The sequence below is a fragment of the Vombatus ursinus genome, unplaced genomic scaffold, assembly GCF_900497805.2.
Source record: "Vombatus ursinus unplaced genomic scaffold, bare-nosed wombat genome assembly UNPS02014847.1, whole genome shotgun sequence".
NCBI classification, from domain to species: Eukaryota; Metazoa; Chordata; class Mammalia; order Diprotodontia; family Vombatidae; genus Vombatus; species Vombatus ursinus.
Window position 1 is genome coordinate 157362 of NW_020954625.1, and position 16196 is coordinate 173557.

Below are 16196 nucleotides of genomic sequence, written 5' to 3' on the forward strand. Positions count from 1 at the left end.
AAGAAGAAGAAGAAGAAGAAGAAGAAGAAGAAGAAGAAGAAGAAGAAGAAGAAGAAGAAGAAGAAGGAGGAGGAGGAGGAGGAGGAGGAGGAGAAGAAGAAGAAGAAGAAGAAGAAGAAGAAGATGGGGAACTGAGGGAAAGGTTTTACAATGGAGAATACTGAATTTCAAATTTTGTAGGGAAAATGAACTTTATCTGGGAAAACTGTGATTGATCAGAAATTGCCTTTTCAAAATCTCCCTTAAGTGATCATCCAGCCTCATTTTGAATGCTTCCATAGATGGGGAATTTACTACTCAATCAAAAATTTCATTCCAGTCTTGGACATTATCCCCCTCATGTGGAAATGAAATGTGTCTCTGTAATTTCAAACCACTATTAGTAGTTGTGTTTCCTGGGATGGGGAAGTGAAAGCATTCTAATCCTTTAGTGTGACAGCATTTAAAACCAGGTGGTTACTAAGCTTTCTGCCCAATTCACAAAATATGTGACAATCTATGAAACATGCAAGCTCATAGGATTTAGAGCTTGCAAGAACCTTGGAGCTCACATAACCCAACACTTTTCATAGAAAACACTAAATTGTGGCCTAGAGAGATGAAGCGATTTTTGTCAAGGTCACATGGAGAAAATGGAAAAGAGTGGATGGTGGAATGGCCAAAATGGGGAGTACCATGTTACCTGGAACAGAAATGAAGCTGTCTATGTGTTTTTTGAAGGCTGAGACAAAGTTTGGGTAGAAACTAATTTTCTGCTCAAATCAACTGGCAGTGTTGAGGCAACTGATGGCAACTCTGAGGAAATTATCAACATCAGGAGAGAGGATGGAATACTCTAAGTGCTTTATTTGCTTTCTGAATTGGTTTGTGGGTTTCTGGGAGGTTTTTGTATTTTTTCATTTTTCTATGAAGCAAAATAAAGGCTGTCCTTTTCCTGGTATTAGTTAATTTTGAGTGCTTTTTTTTTTTTAGGCAATTGGGGTTAAGTGACTTGCCCAGGGTCACACAGCCAGTAAGTGTAAAGTGTTTGGTCTGAATCCAGATTTGAACTCAGGTCCTCCTGACTTCAGGGCCAGTGCTCTATCCATTGTGCCACCTAGCTGTCCCCTTGAGTGCTTCTATGGAATCTAGTTATAACTAGCATTTATAATAATAGCTAGCATTTATATAATGCCTCAGATGGGTTTTCTGTTGTTGTTCAGTCATTTCAGTCATGTCTCAGCCTTCATGAACCCATTGTGCGCTTTCTTGGCAAAGATACTGGGCCTTTCCTTCTGCAGTGGATCCATTTTCAGGCAATCAGAGGTTAAGTGACTTGCCCATGGTCACACAGTTAGGAAGTGTCTGAGGTTGGATTTGAACTCAGGTCTTCCTGTCTCCCAGCTCTATGTTCAATCCACTGAGCCATCTGCTGCCTCTGCTTTAAAGTAAACAGCATTCTTTACAAACATATCATTTTATCTTCACAATCACCCAAGGAGATCATTGCAATTATCCCTATTTTACAGGTGAGGAAACTGAGACAGCCATTGGAGGTATGACTTGCTCAGGTTACACAGCTAGAAAATGTCTGAAGTTGGCTTTGAACTCAAGTTTTCCTGTCTCAAAGGCCTGCTCTATTTCTCCTATTTAGAGCTTCCTTGGTATCTATTTGTTTGCATATTATCTCTCCCATTAGATTGTAAGCTCCTAGAGGTCAGGGATTCTCTTTTGCCTCTTTTGTGTCTTCAGCACTTAGTAAAGTATCTGGCACATAGTAGGCATTTAGTAAAGGTTTATTAATTGACTACTATTACTATTCTCCAATGCAATATCCTTCTCCAAACAGGAAAGCCCAGATCAGCAGCTCATCACCCAGCACAGCAGAACTCTTCCAATCTCATTTCCCATACAGAGTTCAGATAGAGGGTAAGACCAAAGCCCAGTTACCATGAAACCAATGGCATCCTTAGGGAACATGGATACCCTGAGACTCTCTGAGGTCCCTTCCTGCACTTTGAAGAGAGTGGCTTATAAGAACCCTTGGAATGTCAGCCTTGGTCAGTGAACAAGGTGCTGCTCCCATGCATCCTACCTGCTGCATTTTGGAGAGGTAGCAGTCAATGTAGTCTTGAGGGTTGCTGGGGTCCAGCATCTTGTGATGCTCCTTCACTCTTTCCAAAGCGAAAGTTTTAATTTCCTCTATATTTCTGGAAAATTGTTTATGCTTTCCAGGAAGGTACACTCTGAACGCTGGTAAAATGTTGTAAAGCTACATCCCCCAAACCCAAACAAACACATGTGAGTTTATTGTCATAAAGAGACAATATTGTATCTCTACTTTTAAAATATTATATTCCATTCAAAGGCATTGTATTTCTTTATAAGTTTAAATTTTTTCTTAACAGTATTGGAATTCATTGTTCTTTAAATGTTGAACAGAATCTGCTTGTAAATCCATCTGGCCCTTGAGATTTTTTTTCTTAGTGAGTTCATTGATGACTTGTTCAATTTCTTTTTCTAAGATAGGCCTCTTCTGTTAATCTGGACAATTTATATTTTTGTAAATATTCATCCATTTCACTAAGAATGTCAAATTTATTGGCATACAGCTGGGCAAAAGAGTTCCTAATTATTGATTTAATTTCCTCTTCATTGGTGGTAGATTCACCCTTTTCATTTTTGATACTGGTAATTTGGTTTCTTCTTTCTTTTTTTAAAGCAAATTAACCAAATATTTATCTATTTTATTGTTTTGTTTTTCATAAAACCAGCTCTTTGTTTTATTTATCAGTTTAATAGCTTTCTTAATTTCAATTTTCTTCATCTCTCCTTTGGTTTTCAGTATTTCTAATTTGGTATTTAATTGGGGATTTTTAATTTTTTCTTTTTCTAGTTTTTTTTTTTTTAGTTGCATGCCCAATTCATTGATCTCCTCTTTCTCTATTTTATTCATGTAAGCATTTAGAGGTATAAAACTTCCTCTAAGAGCTACTTTCATTGCATCCCATAAGTTTTGGTATGTTGTCTCATTATTGTCATTCTCTTGGATTAAGTTATTAATTGTTTCTATGATTTGTTGTTTGACCCACTCCTTCTTTAAGATTAGATTATTTAGTTTCCAATTATTTTAGTGTATCTTTCCATGGCCCTTTATAACATGTAATTTTTATTACATCATGATCTGAAAAGGATGCATTTAATATTTCTGCCTTTCTGCATTGGATCGTTAAGAGTTTTATGCCCTAGTACATCATCAACTTTTGTATATGTGCCATGTACCGCTGAGAAAAAAGTATATTCCTTTCTATCCCCATTCAGTTTTCTCCACAGGTCTACCATACCTAACTTTTCTAATGTTCTATTCACCACCTTAACTTCTTTCTTGTTTATTTTGTGGTTAGATTTATCTAGTTCAGAGAGGGGGAGGTTGAGGTCCCCCACTAGTATAGTTTTGTTGTCTATTTCTTCCTGTAACTCCCTGAATTCTCCTCTAAGAATCTGGATGCTAAACTACTTGGTGTATATATGTTTAGTAATGATATCGCATCATTGTCTATGGTGCCTTTTAGCAGGATGTAGTTTCCTTCCTTCTCTCTTTTGATAAGATCTATTTTTGCTTTTGCTTTCTCTGAGATCAGGATTGCTACCTCTGCTTTTTTTACTTCACTTGAGGCATAATATATTCTACTCCAGCCTTTTACCTTTACCCTGAGTGTGTCCCTCTGTTTCAAATGTGTTTCCTGTAAACAACATATTGTAGGATTTGGGTTTTTAATCCATTCTGCTGTCCACTTCCATTTTAGGGGAAAGTTCATTCCATTTCCATTCACAGTTATGATTACTATCTGTGTCTTTGTCTCCATCTTATTTCTCTCCATTTATGCCTTTCTTTCTCCTTTTCATTTTCTCTGATGTATATAGGGACTAAAAATAAGAAATGAACTGCTGATTGGAAGGGTATGCAGTTTCCTGGCTTTTGAAGCACAGTTCCAAATGGTTTTCCAGAAGTACTCCGCCAACATCATGTTAATATGCCAATTTTTCTGCAACTCCACCAATACGTGTCATTTTCTTATTTTATCATCTTTGCCAAATGAGAGTGAGATTTAGTTTTCATTTTTCTAATTAGTAGTGATTTGCAATAATTTTTCATATGGCTGTTTGTAGCTTTGATATTTTCCTTTAAGAAATATTTGTTCATAACATTAACCATTTATCACTTGGTGAATAGCTCTAATAAATCTGAATCAACTCCTTATAAATTTTGTCATTAATATTTTTATCAGAGAAAATGGATGCAAACATTTCCCACTAGGTAACTCTTCCGCTTCTAATTGTGGCAGCATTTAATTTGTTTGTACCAACAATTTTCAACTTTATATATCAAAATTGCTCCTTTTATCTTCTGTGATTCTCTAAATATGTTTTTTCATGAATTCTTTCCCTATTTGCAGATCTGAAGGGCAATCTCCTCCTTGTATCTCTAAGCTGTATGTAATGTGATCCTTTATATCTGTCATGTGTAAATTTGAAGCCAATCTTCATTAGGTATGAGGTGTTGGTTTTACCATTTTTTTTGCCAGAATATTTCTTAGTTTTTCCAGTGCTTTTTTTTTTTTGACAAATAGTGAGTTCCTACCACAGTAGCTGGTGGGTTTCTTTGTGAGTTGTTTTTTGGTACATCAAGCATTAGGCTATCGGGTTAGCCTGTTTTTAATTTTAGTATACTTCATTTCTTTAACTGATCTACCTATTTCAAAATTAATAACAAATCATTTGAAGATCTGGTACTCCTAGGCTCTCTTCTTTTCCACTTTGTCATAATTTCCCTTGAGGTTCTTGACATTAATATCTCCAGATCAATTTAATTATCATTTTTTTCTAGCACTATCAAGTAATCCTTAGATTTCTACGGCATTACATAAGTAAATGAATTGCAGTGGAATTGCCATTTTAGATTAGTTCAGTCTTCCTACGACCAATTAAGATTCCTTTAATTATTTTGGTCAGTCTTCATTTCCATAAAGGGAGCTTTGTAGTTGTTGTATTCAAACAGTTCCTGTGTGTGTTGTGCTAGGTCGATTCCCAAATGTTTTATATGTTCAATAATTTTAATGGAATTTTTCTATCACTTACTGTTTACTATTGTTGGTAACATACAGAAATATTGATGACTTTGTTAAAGTTAATAACTGAAAGACCAGTTTTGGGTTCAAGTAGTCATTAATATTTCCTCTACTTAAGTCCTCTATTGTGCTTAGTACCAATATGGAAGTGATCCTGGACAGTCAAAGGATATGGAAGCTCTTACCAGTGTGGAAAGGCTTCCAAGAGAAGCTAGAGTGTGCTCTTACTCTTTTGTGTGTGTTTAAGGACAGAGGAGTCAGAAGGTATGCTGTATAATGAGCTTTTTCACTATAAGTTCAACTAAATGAGTTTGTGCTAACCAATTACCAATCCATTTAGGTCAATTCAGTGAATACTTATAAAGTACTTAATCAATGTAGAGCAAATTATTAGGTGTTCAGAGAGACATAAAGAGTCTAAAAGATACAATCCCTGCTCACATAGAGTTCATATTCTAGAAGGAGAATAAGATAAATGCACATCAATGACTCTTAAATAAATAAGACATGATTGGTGCATCAGAAGGATGCATATAAAATCCTATGGGAGATCCTGAAGCATAAGATCATTGCTGATTTCAGGGAACAAGGTAGGCTTCATGAAGCTGGTGGGACTCAAGTTTGACTTTAATGAGTGGGTAGAAACTCAACAGGTAAAAAGGGGACCTGAAGAACACTCAAGGAATAGGGGACAGGAAACCCAAGCCACAATGTCAAAGATGCACAGGGTTTAGTGTGGGACAGAGAATGGTCCATGTGCCTCAGTCATAAAGCACAAGAAGGGGAGTAGTATGTAGATCAAGCTGAAGAGTTAAGGTGATGCCAGATTTGGAGGGCTTGCAATGCCAGACAGACACGATGCTGTTTTCTACCTCTTGGAAAAGCTTAGCTTGCTTATCTCTACAGCCTCAAACTGAGGTGCTTCCATTCTCTTGGTGGCATTGATGGTTACCAGACAAAAAGGGATAGGGTAGTGAGTGAAGAACAGGATCATCTCTGACTCCTATAATATTGAAGACGGAAACTAAGCCACCTATGAATCGATTACCACTCATTCTCCTTGCCCAAGAGCGAGGATGTTTGTGCTGACTGTGATGTTAATGTTCAAAGTATCAACTAAAGGACGCAGAGATGTTAAAGATTCATGTTTCTTGCTAATTTAGTTCATGTCTGTTTTGGGAAGATGAGGTTATCTATTCTTCAGCAGAGAATAATTAAGTAGAAAGATGATCGGATTTAGAGTCAGAAGACCTGGGTGAGCATGCATGATCTCTGACATACATGGTGACCTCAGATAAATCATGTCATTTCTCTCTACCTCAGTTTCCTCCTCTCTGCTGTAATGATAATAACAATAATAGCAGCAATACCTAGCATTTATGTAGAACTGTAAATGTGCCCAAAGTGCTTTAAATATATTAGCTCATTTGAGCCTTACAAAATCTTTGGTGTTTTATTATGCCCATTTTATGGACAAGGAAACTGAGGATAATAGAGGTAAAGTGACTTTCCAAAGATCCTACAAGTATTAAGTGTCTAAGGGAGATTTCAGATTCATTCTTCCTCACTCCAGGTCTATCCCTCTATTCATTAAATTCCTTTCTTTCCCTAAATTCTATGATTTTGTAATCTCTCAATCAAAGGAGCAGTCAGAGGAATAGCATGCCTGGGCACTTAAAGAGTAGTGCGATACTCTGAAAAAAGCCCAAGAGTTTCATAAGTCCTCTCAAATCTAAGCCTAAATTGGCCAATATCTCAAAACTAATTCACACAGTGTTGTGCTACATACTGGGGGGACTACAAAGCAGAATATTATGTCCTTGTTCAAAAGAAACTAAAATTTGAGTTAATGGAAATCTACTTACCTTGGAAAAATCAATATCAAAAAAAAAAACTCCAAGGTATTGAATCAATTCAATTCACATTACGTTAATAAAATCCATCAAGCATTTGTTCAGAACTCACTACGAACCAAGTCTTGGGCTAGGCTACAGTAATATAGACAACAATAAAGCAGTCCTCATCCTCAAAAATCTTTTATTCTACCAGAGAGGTGTTTAGCTAGAATATGTATCCCGGATGGTAAGTGAAACAGAAGAAAGGTAAAAGAAAAGAAAGTCGGTGTAGTCAGCATCCTTAGTTCTGACTTCAGTAAATGAAGACTTTGATCCTACGTGTCCATCCACTGTAAAGGCTAGGTCATAGCATTTCCACAATCAGTGTAGATTATTGGCCTAAGTGGCTTGCTGACTTAGCTTTGGCCAGCTGTCCTCCCTAATCCCTCCAGAATGCCCCGGACAGACTCTCTACTAATAACTACTTTACTCGGCACATCTACAAACACTTGGGATATCCAGGTACATGATATATGAATGTGTATGTGAGTGTGAGCATGTGAGTGTGTGTGTGTGTGTGTGTGTGTGTATGTGCATCCTTATGCGTGTTGGGAACCTTGCTAAAAGGTGAAAGCCTATGGTACATTGATCCTGTTGCTGAAACTAGGCAAACAACCACAGAATAAGAAAACAGCTCTAGCCTTACCTGTGCCCACGGTGAGCTGAGCACCTGAAAATTTTCTTTTAACAAGTTCATGAGATTTAGAAATTTCTCATCATTGTACTCGAATCGATTATGGAAGAGGATAGAGCAGATCACATTGCACGGGGCACAGCCAAGGATGAAGGTGGGATCAGTGGGCTGACCTAATGTAGAAAAAGTTACCAAAGGAGGAAAAAACAGCTCTAACTGAAATGTTTCCAATCACATAGGAACTGGACAGCTCTTCTGCCTATACCTGGATATAAGGATATAAGTCCTCAAAGGCCAATGAATGTTTTTCTCCTGGACAATTTCCTTTTCCCCTTGAAAGGAAACTAGATAGGCTTACAACACCTGAGTATGAGAAGACAGAAGGGAGTTCCCTGACCCAGCACAGGGATTACCTGGTCAGTGGACCAAGGCAGACTTTAGAATGACTCCCAAAGCAAGCAGTATTTAGGACAGGGGATGGGTGAGCAGCTGGACCCCACGTGCCCAGGAGGACAGAATTGAAAACCAACCCTTTGTTTTCCTGAGCTTCTCCACCAGGCATTGGGCTTCTTCTTGAACTCTCTCTTCAATGCTTCTCTTTCCCATCCCAAAGTTCCTTAGGGTCATGAGGGAAAATCTTTGGATTTGTTTCCACGTCTCTCCATGACTGAAAGCAATTCCTGGACAAAAGAGAAGAAAAGGACATTGGTCATTATAATACTGGAGGTGCTGGAGGGTACAGTGTGCATGGGGACCCTGGAGTTTTGGCTTAATTCATTGATCAAATTTAATTTTATTTAATTCAAACCAAAATGCAATGCAGCATGGTAGGTATCAGGTACCTACCACATGAAGGTCTTGTCCTAAGTGCTGACAAAAGGCCAATAAAAATGAAACCAGTAACTATGCCACACGGGTGAAGGCGGGCAGGTACATTCTACTGGATATACTCTGCTGTACCATTTTTCTTTCCAGTGACTTTTTTGAATAAACTAAATTTACCTCATCCTTTGAATGAATCTTCAAATATCGGTATAATTCCTCTCTCCATGAAACCATCACCTTGATCAATTAGAGCTTCCTTCAGAATGTCATAGCCATAGAGCACCACAACACGTTCAGTTCCAAAATAAAGAGTATAGATGGGGCCATATTTTTCAGCCAGCTGTGAAAAGAATGCCAAGAAATAAGAAGAGGTTCATTGTGAAACTTTAGAAAGTTGGAATTTACCCCCACAACCACCTCATGATGTGCTATATATGTGTACCTCTGCATGCATTGGACAATATGTTGTAAATGAATTCTGGGTACACAAAGGCATAAGCTGTGAGACAACAAGGTAGTATTCTCATTCCCTTTAGTATGCTCCTCAGGAATCCCTGTCATTATATGGCACAGTATATTTCTCAGGCAGAGTTTCCCTCTGTGTTCCACTGGCACCTATCCAGTGTAAGGAGATTGTAAAAAGGGTCTAGGGTCGATGTTGGGTACATGACCCATGCAAGATTTATGGGAGGACATGGAAAAAAGCCACAGAGGGTGCAGAGGGGATTGTCATCTCCTAACAAAAGCTGTCTACTCTTTTTGTCTCTCCTCTCATTTCTGAAATATTTGCAGTATTTTTGAGTCATCAACACTCAACTCCAACTGATCTCTCTAAAGTTCCTAATGATCTCTGAAGAACCAAAGCTGATGGCCTTCTCCCAATCCATATTCTTGTAGACCTCTTTACAGCATTTGACACTGTTGACTACCCTCTTCTCCCATATACTCTCTTCCCTCTGGATTTCTCTAATCTCTCCCTCTCTCTCTCTCTCCCTCTCTCTCTCTCTCTCTCTCTCTCTCTCTCTCTCTCTCTCTCTCTCTCATTAAAGATATACTAAAACCAAGAATTGTGGGGTGGCAGTCAGAATGTTTAAATCAAAACAGAGAAAGGAGGAGGGCAAATATTATGTAGCATGAAGGAGGGAAAGTTAGGGTTAGAGTAGGGTACCAGGGTCAGAGAACTTTCAGTTAAGAAAGTGCCTTAATTGAATTTTAGGACCCCAGAATAAAGAAGCAAACTGAACAAATAGGAGAAGAACTACGTGTTACAGTTGGCTAGTGTATTTCTGTAAGTTTGCTTTGGAGTCCAGATTATCTATATCTGAGAGGAAGGGAGTAGCATGAGTACTGAAGAAATGACTCCAATATTCTTTATACCCTCTCTAGTACCAGGGGAGAAATTTGAGGGAGGCCAGAGTAGATAAAATTTCTTCCTTCACAGGTCTACAGATCAATAAAGAACTCCTAAGATCCACAGTGAAAAGGTTAGCTTGAAAGTTTAGAATCTCATATTAAAGTAAATTTGTGTGCTTGCAGAGGGAGATGATAGAAAGAACGGGTCTCCCATATAACAATGTGATGCTGCATCTGGAATTAAGTATAGAGAAAATAGAGTCAGAAACGCTAAAATACCTATACCTTTTTAAAAACCAAATCCTTTTATCTAGAAAAACTAAACTAACATCTAGCCCTGAAAAAGATTGGTTGACCCTGCAGAGAAGACCCAGGAGAATAGGGAAGATGTGGTAATAGTTATGGAAGGGTGGGTCGTTGAAGGGGAAATAATGAAATGATGAATCAGCATTGCTTTTTCCTATGTGGACCCATTAACAGTAGGAAAAGTTACTGAAAATAGACTCGAAGACTCAAAATTACATCCCCTTTATGTAGGGACAAATGGGGTAGAGGAATCCTAGTGGCAATTATTAGCAAAAAAGATGGAGGAGAAACTGGAGGCATGAGTAGCCTGAATTATAGGAACATAGATCTAAATAGAGAAGAGCCTTGGAAGCCATCTTCTTTCACAGATGAAGAAACCAGGGCCAAGAGATGTAAAGACATGAACCCAAAGTCCCAAAAGTAGCAAAGTACAGAGGCCTTCTGACACTAGAGCCAGTATTCCATCCACTGTACCACACAGCCTTCCTCAGCATTTAATGAGTCAGATAAAAAATTCAACAACACCCAATGCTTTCACTTCTTTCAAACATCTTATTGCAAAACCCTGGAGGTTTTCTATAAAACTGGAAGTCAATTAAGAACCTGACAATTTGAACATCTGGCAGTTTAATCATGAAAGACTTTCATCCAAGCCCTTGAGAAGTATTTCCTTAGAGTTAAGAGGGGGAAGAGGAGGGCAGCTAGGAGGCACAGTGGATAGAGCACCAGCCCTAGATTCAGGAGGACCTGAATTCAAATCGGGCCTCAGACACATAGCACTTACTAGCTGTGTGACCACGGGCAACTCACTTAACCCCATTGCCTAGACCCCCCCCCCAAAAAAGGGGGAAGAAGATAAAAACCTGGTCTCCCCTAAGTCTTGGTTATAGTTTCCTTCCCTCTCCCCGCCATTGGTCCGATGAGGATCTCCTGAATTTCTAAAGATACAAAAGATATTGGGACTTCCCATAAGCATCCTAGCAGTATTATTGGAATAACTGAAGGCCGTATCTACCTGCTGATTTAAGGACATGACACGATAAAGAAAATCAGCTTCAAGGCTCTGCAAGGAGCCTGGCAGAAAAACTGCACAACACTTGAGCAGAAAACCTTAAAGACTCCATAAAAAGGCTTTTAAGCATGTGAGTTTCCTCTTTGCCAGAAGTGTATTCTTGAGCCCATATCCACCTGAATAGTTCATATATGTATTTGTAGGCAAATATGACACAGATTTCTCGGGGGATATTTCATATCAACAATTTTTATTATATTACCCTTTCCCAAAAGCAAATAAAGTCTGGCTAACTATTGATATTACACACCAGACTCACTTGAATAGTGAGTCATTAGTATTAGAAAAGCTCACTTCAACTCCTCAGGACTACAGCTAGAATGTGTGGGAGTAAAAGGTACCCAAGCCCTGGAGATCCAGCCTGCTAAGGCAAGTGGGGGTTGCTGGAGTAGGTCCACAGCATGGGACACAAAGAAGCAAAGAACAGACATGAAAATAGTATATGAAACTGTGACCTTCTGTTATGTACAAATGGGTGGTTTGGATGAGAATTTTCAATTTAATGTGATAGTAATAAAACTGCCTATTTGCCTATGTCCTTTTTCTGGGCTCTTCTCTGCTGTCACAAAATAAATCGTACTTAATTAGCATTATTATATTTTGAATTTCATCACTAAAGATTTGTGGAATTTTTTTTCTTGTTACATACATACCTACATAACATCCTTGATTTTTCCTTTTGACCTGCAAAGCCTAAAATGATTACTGTCTGGTCCCTCATGTAAAAAGTTTGCTGACTCTTGCTCTAGGCTGCCAAGACTTAGCTTTTGTTATATCCTTGAAAATGTTTCTTAACCTAAAATTCCAAGGCAAAACAGTGCTTATATGAAACTTATACCACAGCAAACTCAATTAAATGACAAATAACATCATTTGAAATACAAGAAATATCAAGCAACTTTATACACCTCTTGTGAAGTCAAAAGAAAAAAAAACAAACCAAAAAAAGAAAAACCCAAAAAACGAAGAAGCAGCGAGATCTCCCTTACCACACAAATCTGCAATGGAGATTTTTTTAGCTCAAACTATGCTTCCAGTAGCAAACACTGCTTCTGTCCTTCATCCAAGTGCAAAAGAAACTCCCACGTTCCATATTCCATTTAATTGTGCAGTTGAAGAGGTATCACATGCATAATTCTGTCAAAGGACAATTGGCATTGTCTGTTCTGGATGCAGATAGGGTGGCTCTTTGGAATCATTGTGCCCCTTCCTTGATGTTTACCAAACATCTTTTTGTTAATCTGGTATTAAAATTTGCCAAAAATTGACATGAAGCTCATTGCCCTTTAATTTTACATACTATTTTTTTCTCTTTTGGAAATTTGGTTTTGGAATGATTTGAAGCTAATGGCTCCCTAAGACATCAAGAAATAATAAAATACTCAAAATTCTACAAAAAAAAATAGACAGAGGAGGAAGTAGGAACTTGGGCAATCAAGAAATATCTGGAGACCTTTCACTTCTTGATTTCCATGATCCTGGGCTCTTCTGGTTCTCTGCTACACTTCTGGCTGCTTATTCTCAATCCACATGGCTGGATCATCAGACATCTCCTACCCACTAAGGCTCTTTTCTGACCTCTTTTTTATTTCCACTCCCTTGCAGATCCTATGACCTGCCATTACACTCTCTACCTAGGTGACCTCAGCACCCATGATTTCAATGATCATTTCTAAGCAGAAGGCTCCCATAGCTATATGACTAGAATTTATCACATCTGAAGGCCAGGTTCATGTGGCCAACTGCTTGATTTCTCAACCTGGAGGTCCTGTTGATGTTCCAAATTTAACATGTCCATCATGCAACTAATTTGTTTTCCCTTAAAACTACTCCTTCCTCCAAACTTGCCCATTTCTTTTGAAGGCATCAAAGAGGTGGACTTCACTAGAAGGCACTTCCATTCACCCTGACACAGATTCAGGTTTGACTTTTCATTCTTACTTATGACACATATCATTTTGATTATGGTCAGGTCTGGTAGATTCTGTCTTCATGTCTCCCACACCTATTCTGGCTTGTCTCTTCACTTGTCCACTGATCTGATTAAGACCCTCATCCCCTCTGGTTTAGACTATTCCAATAGGTTAGTGAGATAGGAACCCAAACTAGCTAACAAAGGAAGTCACTCTGAGGGAAAGGGAAGGTGGAATATGACAGACAAGTAAAACCAACACCAAGTTCTCTTAGAAACTGATGGAGATAGCCTAGAACTAATACTCAAGAGCTTTGGTGATGGACCCTTTCATGTCAATGACCCTTGCCCCTAAATTATTGACTCTGCTTTGAACCCAAGCCAAATAGTCATTCTTTCAATGAGGAGCAATCACTGTGGAGAAGAGACACACCATCCTCACCATTACCAATACTAATTTCTAAACAACTTTTACTAAACATTACTAGTAAAAATAGTAAAAATTACTAAACAGGAAATGTAAGCCCACGATTCCTGGAGTGGGAGTCCAGTCCTGAAGATCGCTGTTCCTACTTCCATCCAGCCTCCCCCAACATCAGCCCTGGAAGGAACCTCCTGGCAACTGCTTCTGTCAATGCAGAAGCCACAGCTACTGAAGACTAGAAAAGTCTCATCACCAAAGACCTGGGCACTATCTAATGGTTCAGTATCAGAAAATATATGATTTTTATCGATGGAACTGACATTAAACGTGCCCTGTTACCATCAGACTTGTTAATTTGCCCTAAGGAGCACAAGGACTTTCAGACTGACATGCAGCTGAAACTTCTCACTCTGTATTATCTCCACAATACTGAGCACCTAGTAGATACTTAAGAAATTATATTTTTATCCATTATTTCAATGGCCTTCAAGTTCAATCCCCTACTTCTACTATTTTTCCTTTGCAATGAATAAGTCACACAAATAACCTAACACTCTTGTAGCCCAGTTCTGATCACATCATTCCTCTACTCCAAAGTCTGTAGGGGCTCCCTACTGCCTCCCTAACAAGGTATTTAAATGCCTCCACAGCTGGCTCCAACCTAATTGTCCAGATTGATTTTGTATTACCCCTCCCCCCAAACTTCACATTCTTGCCAAACTGCTCTCCTAGCTATATTAGCGCCTAACTCCTTGCCTTTGCCCAGACCGCCTCCCATGCCTGGAATTCTTTCTCCCCTCACTCCCAACCAGAATCTGTTACTTCCTTCAAGGTCTAGCTCAGGTGTTCTCACCTACTTGAAATTGTTTGGGGTTCCCCAATTATAAATCCTCTCTGTGTCCTCTAATTGCATTCTATTTATTTGTCTATGAATTTGTTGTATCTCTGCAGTAGAACATAAGCTCTTGGAGGACAGAACCATTTCCCTTCAAGGAGAGATTATTTCATTCACCATGTTTCTCTCCTGTGTCTGACACAGTACCTGGCACGTGGTAGGTCCTGAAGAAGTTCTCATTAATTGAATGGTTTATTTTTGATTTTGTATGCCCAGAACCTGTGGGATGCATTACACATAGGAAAGATTTTGTCCTGTTGCTGAATTTCTTCTGCTGCTACCAAAGTTTTGACAAAACAATCAATGCATGCCTGACATCATTGCTAATGGAGATATGACTCTTAGAGCCTTTAACTCACCTTCCATGACCTAGTGCTCAAAATCACCATGAGCGCTGATTCAATTATTCATTTGAAACCTTCATGTGCCCCTCTCCAAAACCCAAGCAGCCAGGACCCAAAACCCAAGCAGCCAGGACCCAAAACCCAAATCCATCACTTTACCTGTGAGAATGATGCAAGGATATTCTTCATATCCAATTGCAGGATGTTGCCAATAAAGGGAAGAGGAGTGGGACCTGGTGGGAGCTTCCCCCTTTTGAATCCTTGGCTCCATTGACACCAAAAGATCAGGAAAATGACACAAGCCAGGAGGGCAGTCGTGGTGAGTTCCCAAGGATTCATTGCCCTGAGAAATGGTCCTACAGCTCTCAGAGGTACCAGCTCAGTTGCCATACTTTTATAATCATTAGCAAGGAGTGGGAATGTCCAGCCAATAAACAGATAGTTCTTGCAGGTAAACAAAATTAGTTTTCCATTAACTTTGATTAGTTTAGCAACCAAGAGGTTATTAAGGAAATGTGTACAAATTTGCTGCTTTGGAATCGGTTCCTGCCTCTGACCTGGCCCTCTTGACTGGCAAGTACTTTGTCTGGTTCATTTTGTAGGCAATCACAGTCTGTCAACAATCAAATTTCTGTTGACCTATGGGTGTGTGTTGAGCTAAGGAGAGAACAAATATCCAAATTCAACTTGAAAGGAGGTGGCTGTAGAATCCATATCCTAAGATCTTGTAGGTTTCACCTCACATTGAAGAGGTTAGCTCCTATCTTCTTACGTCCTAAGCTGCATTGGGCTGAATTGACTTCTTAACCATGCTTATTCTTTCTCCACCTTGAAACACTTTCTTCTTAGCTGTGTGACCCTGGGCAAGTCACTTAACCTCAATTGTCTAAAAAAGAATTCTTCTTGAGAAAAAAGTTGGCAACGAAATGGGCATTGACATACCCTGCCTTCATTCTGTCCTCTTTGAGTAGGGACCCACTTGCCTTAGGGGCCCTCCCCACTATCTATCCCTTTCTTCTTCTTCTTGCTGGGACCTTTGGTGTCCCCAACATTTTTACATCCTTGAATGTCTTCTGAGCTTTAGTCCTTCTTACCCTGATCTTTCATACTGGTGTCTTTTTTAGTATCAATCCTTGATGATCCTCACCCTCTGACCATCCTTGCTATATGCCCTCATCTACTAATGATACCTCATGCAGGTCATGAATCCGTCTCTCTCACACACTTCCATGGATTACCTGCCCCATTCTACCTTGGTGAACAACCACAGATCTCATGTTTTCATTTGTGGCCTGTAGCCACAGATACTTTTATTCTTTCTAGTCTCCCCCTTTTGTTTGATATGGAACGCCTCTCTCTGTTCATACTGACCTCTGCTTCCACGTCAGGTAGGAGACTCTGAGCATCACATCAGAATGTATGCCTTAC

At 39.1% G+C, this 16196-nt stretch overlaps 1 pseudogene; it reads right to left on the minus strand.

Moving 5' to 3' along the window:
- Positions 1-15107, minus strand: part of LOC114026914 — a 19365-nt pseudogene extending 4258 nt beyond the window's left edge.
- Between the last annotated feature and the right edge of the window lie 1089 nt (positions 15108-16196).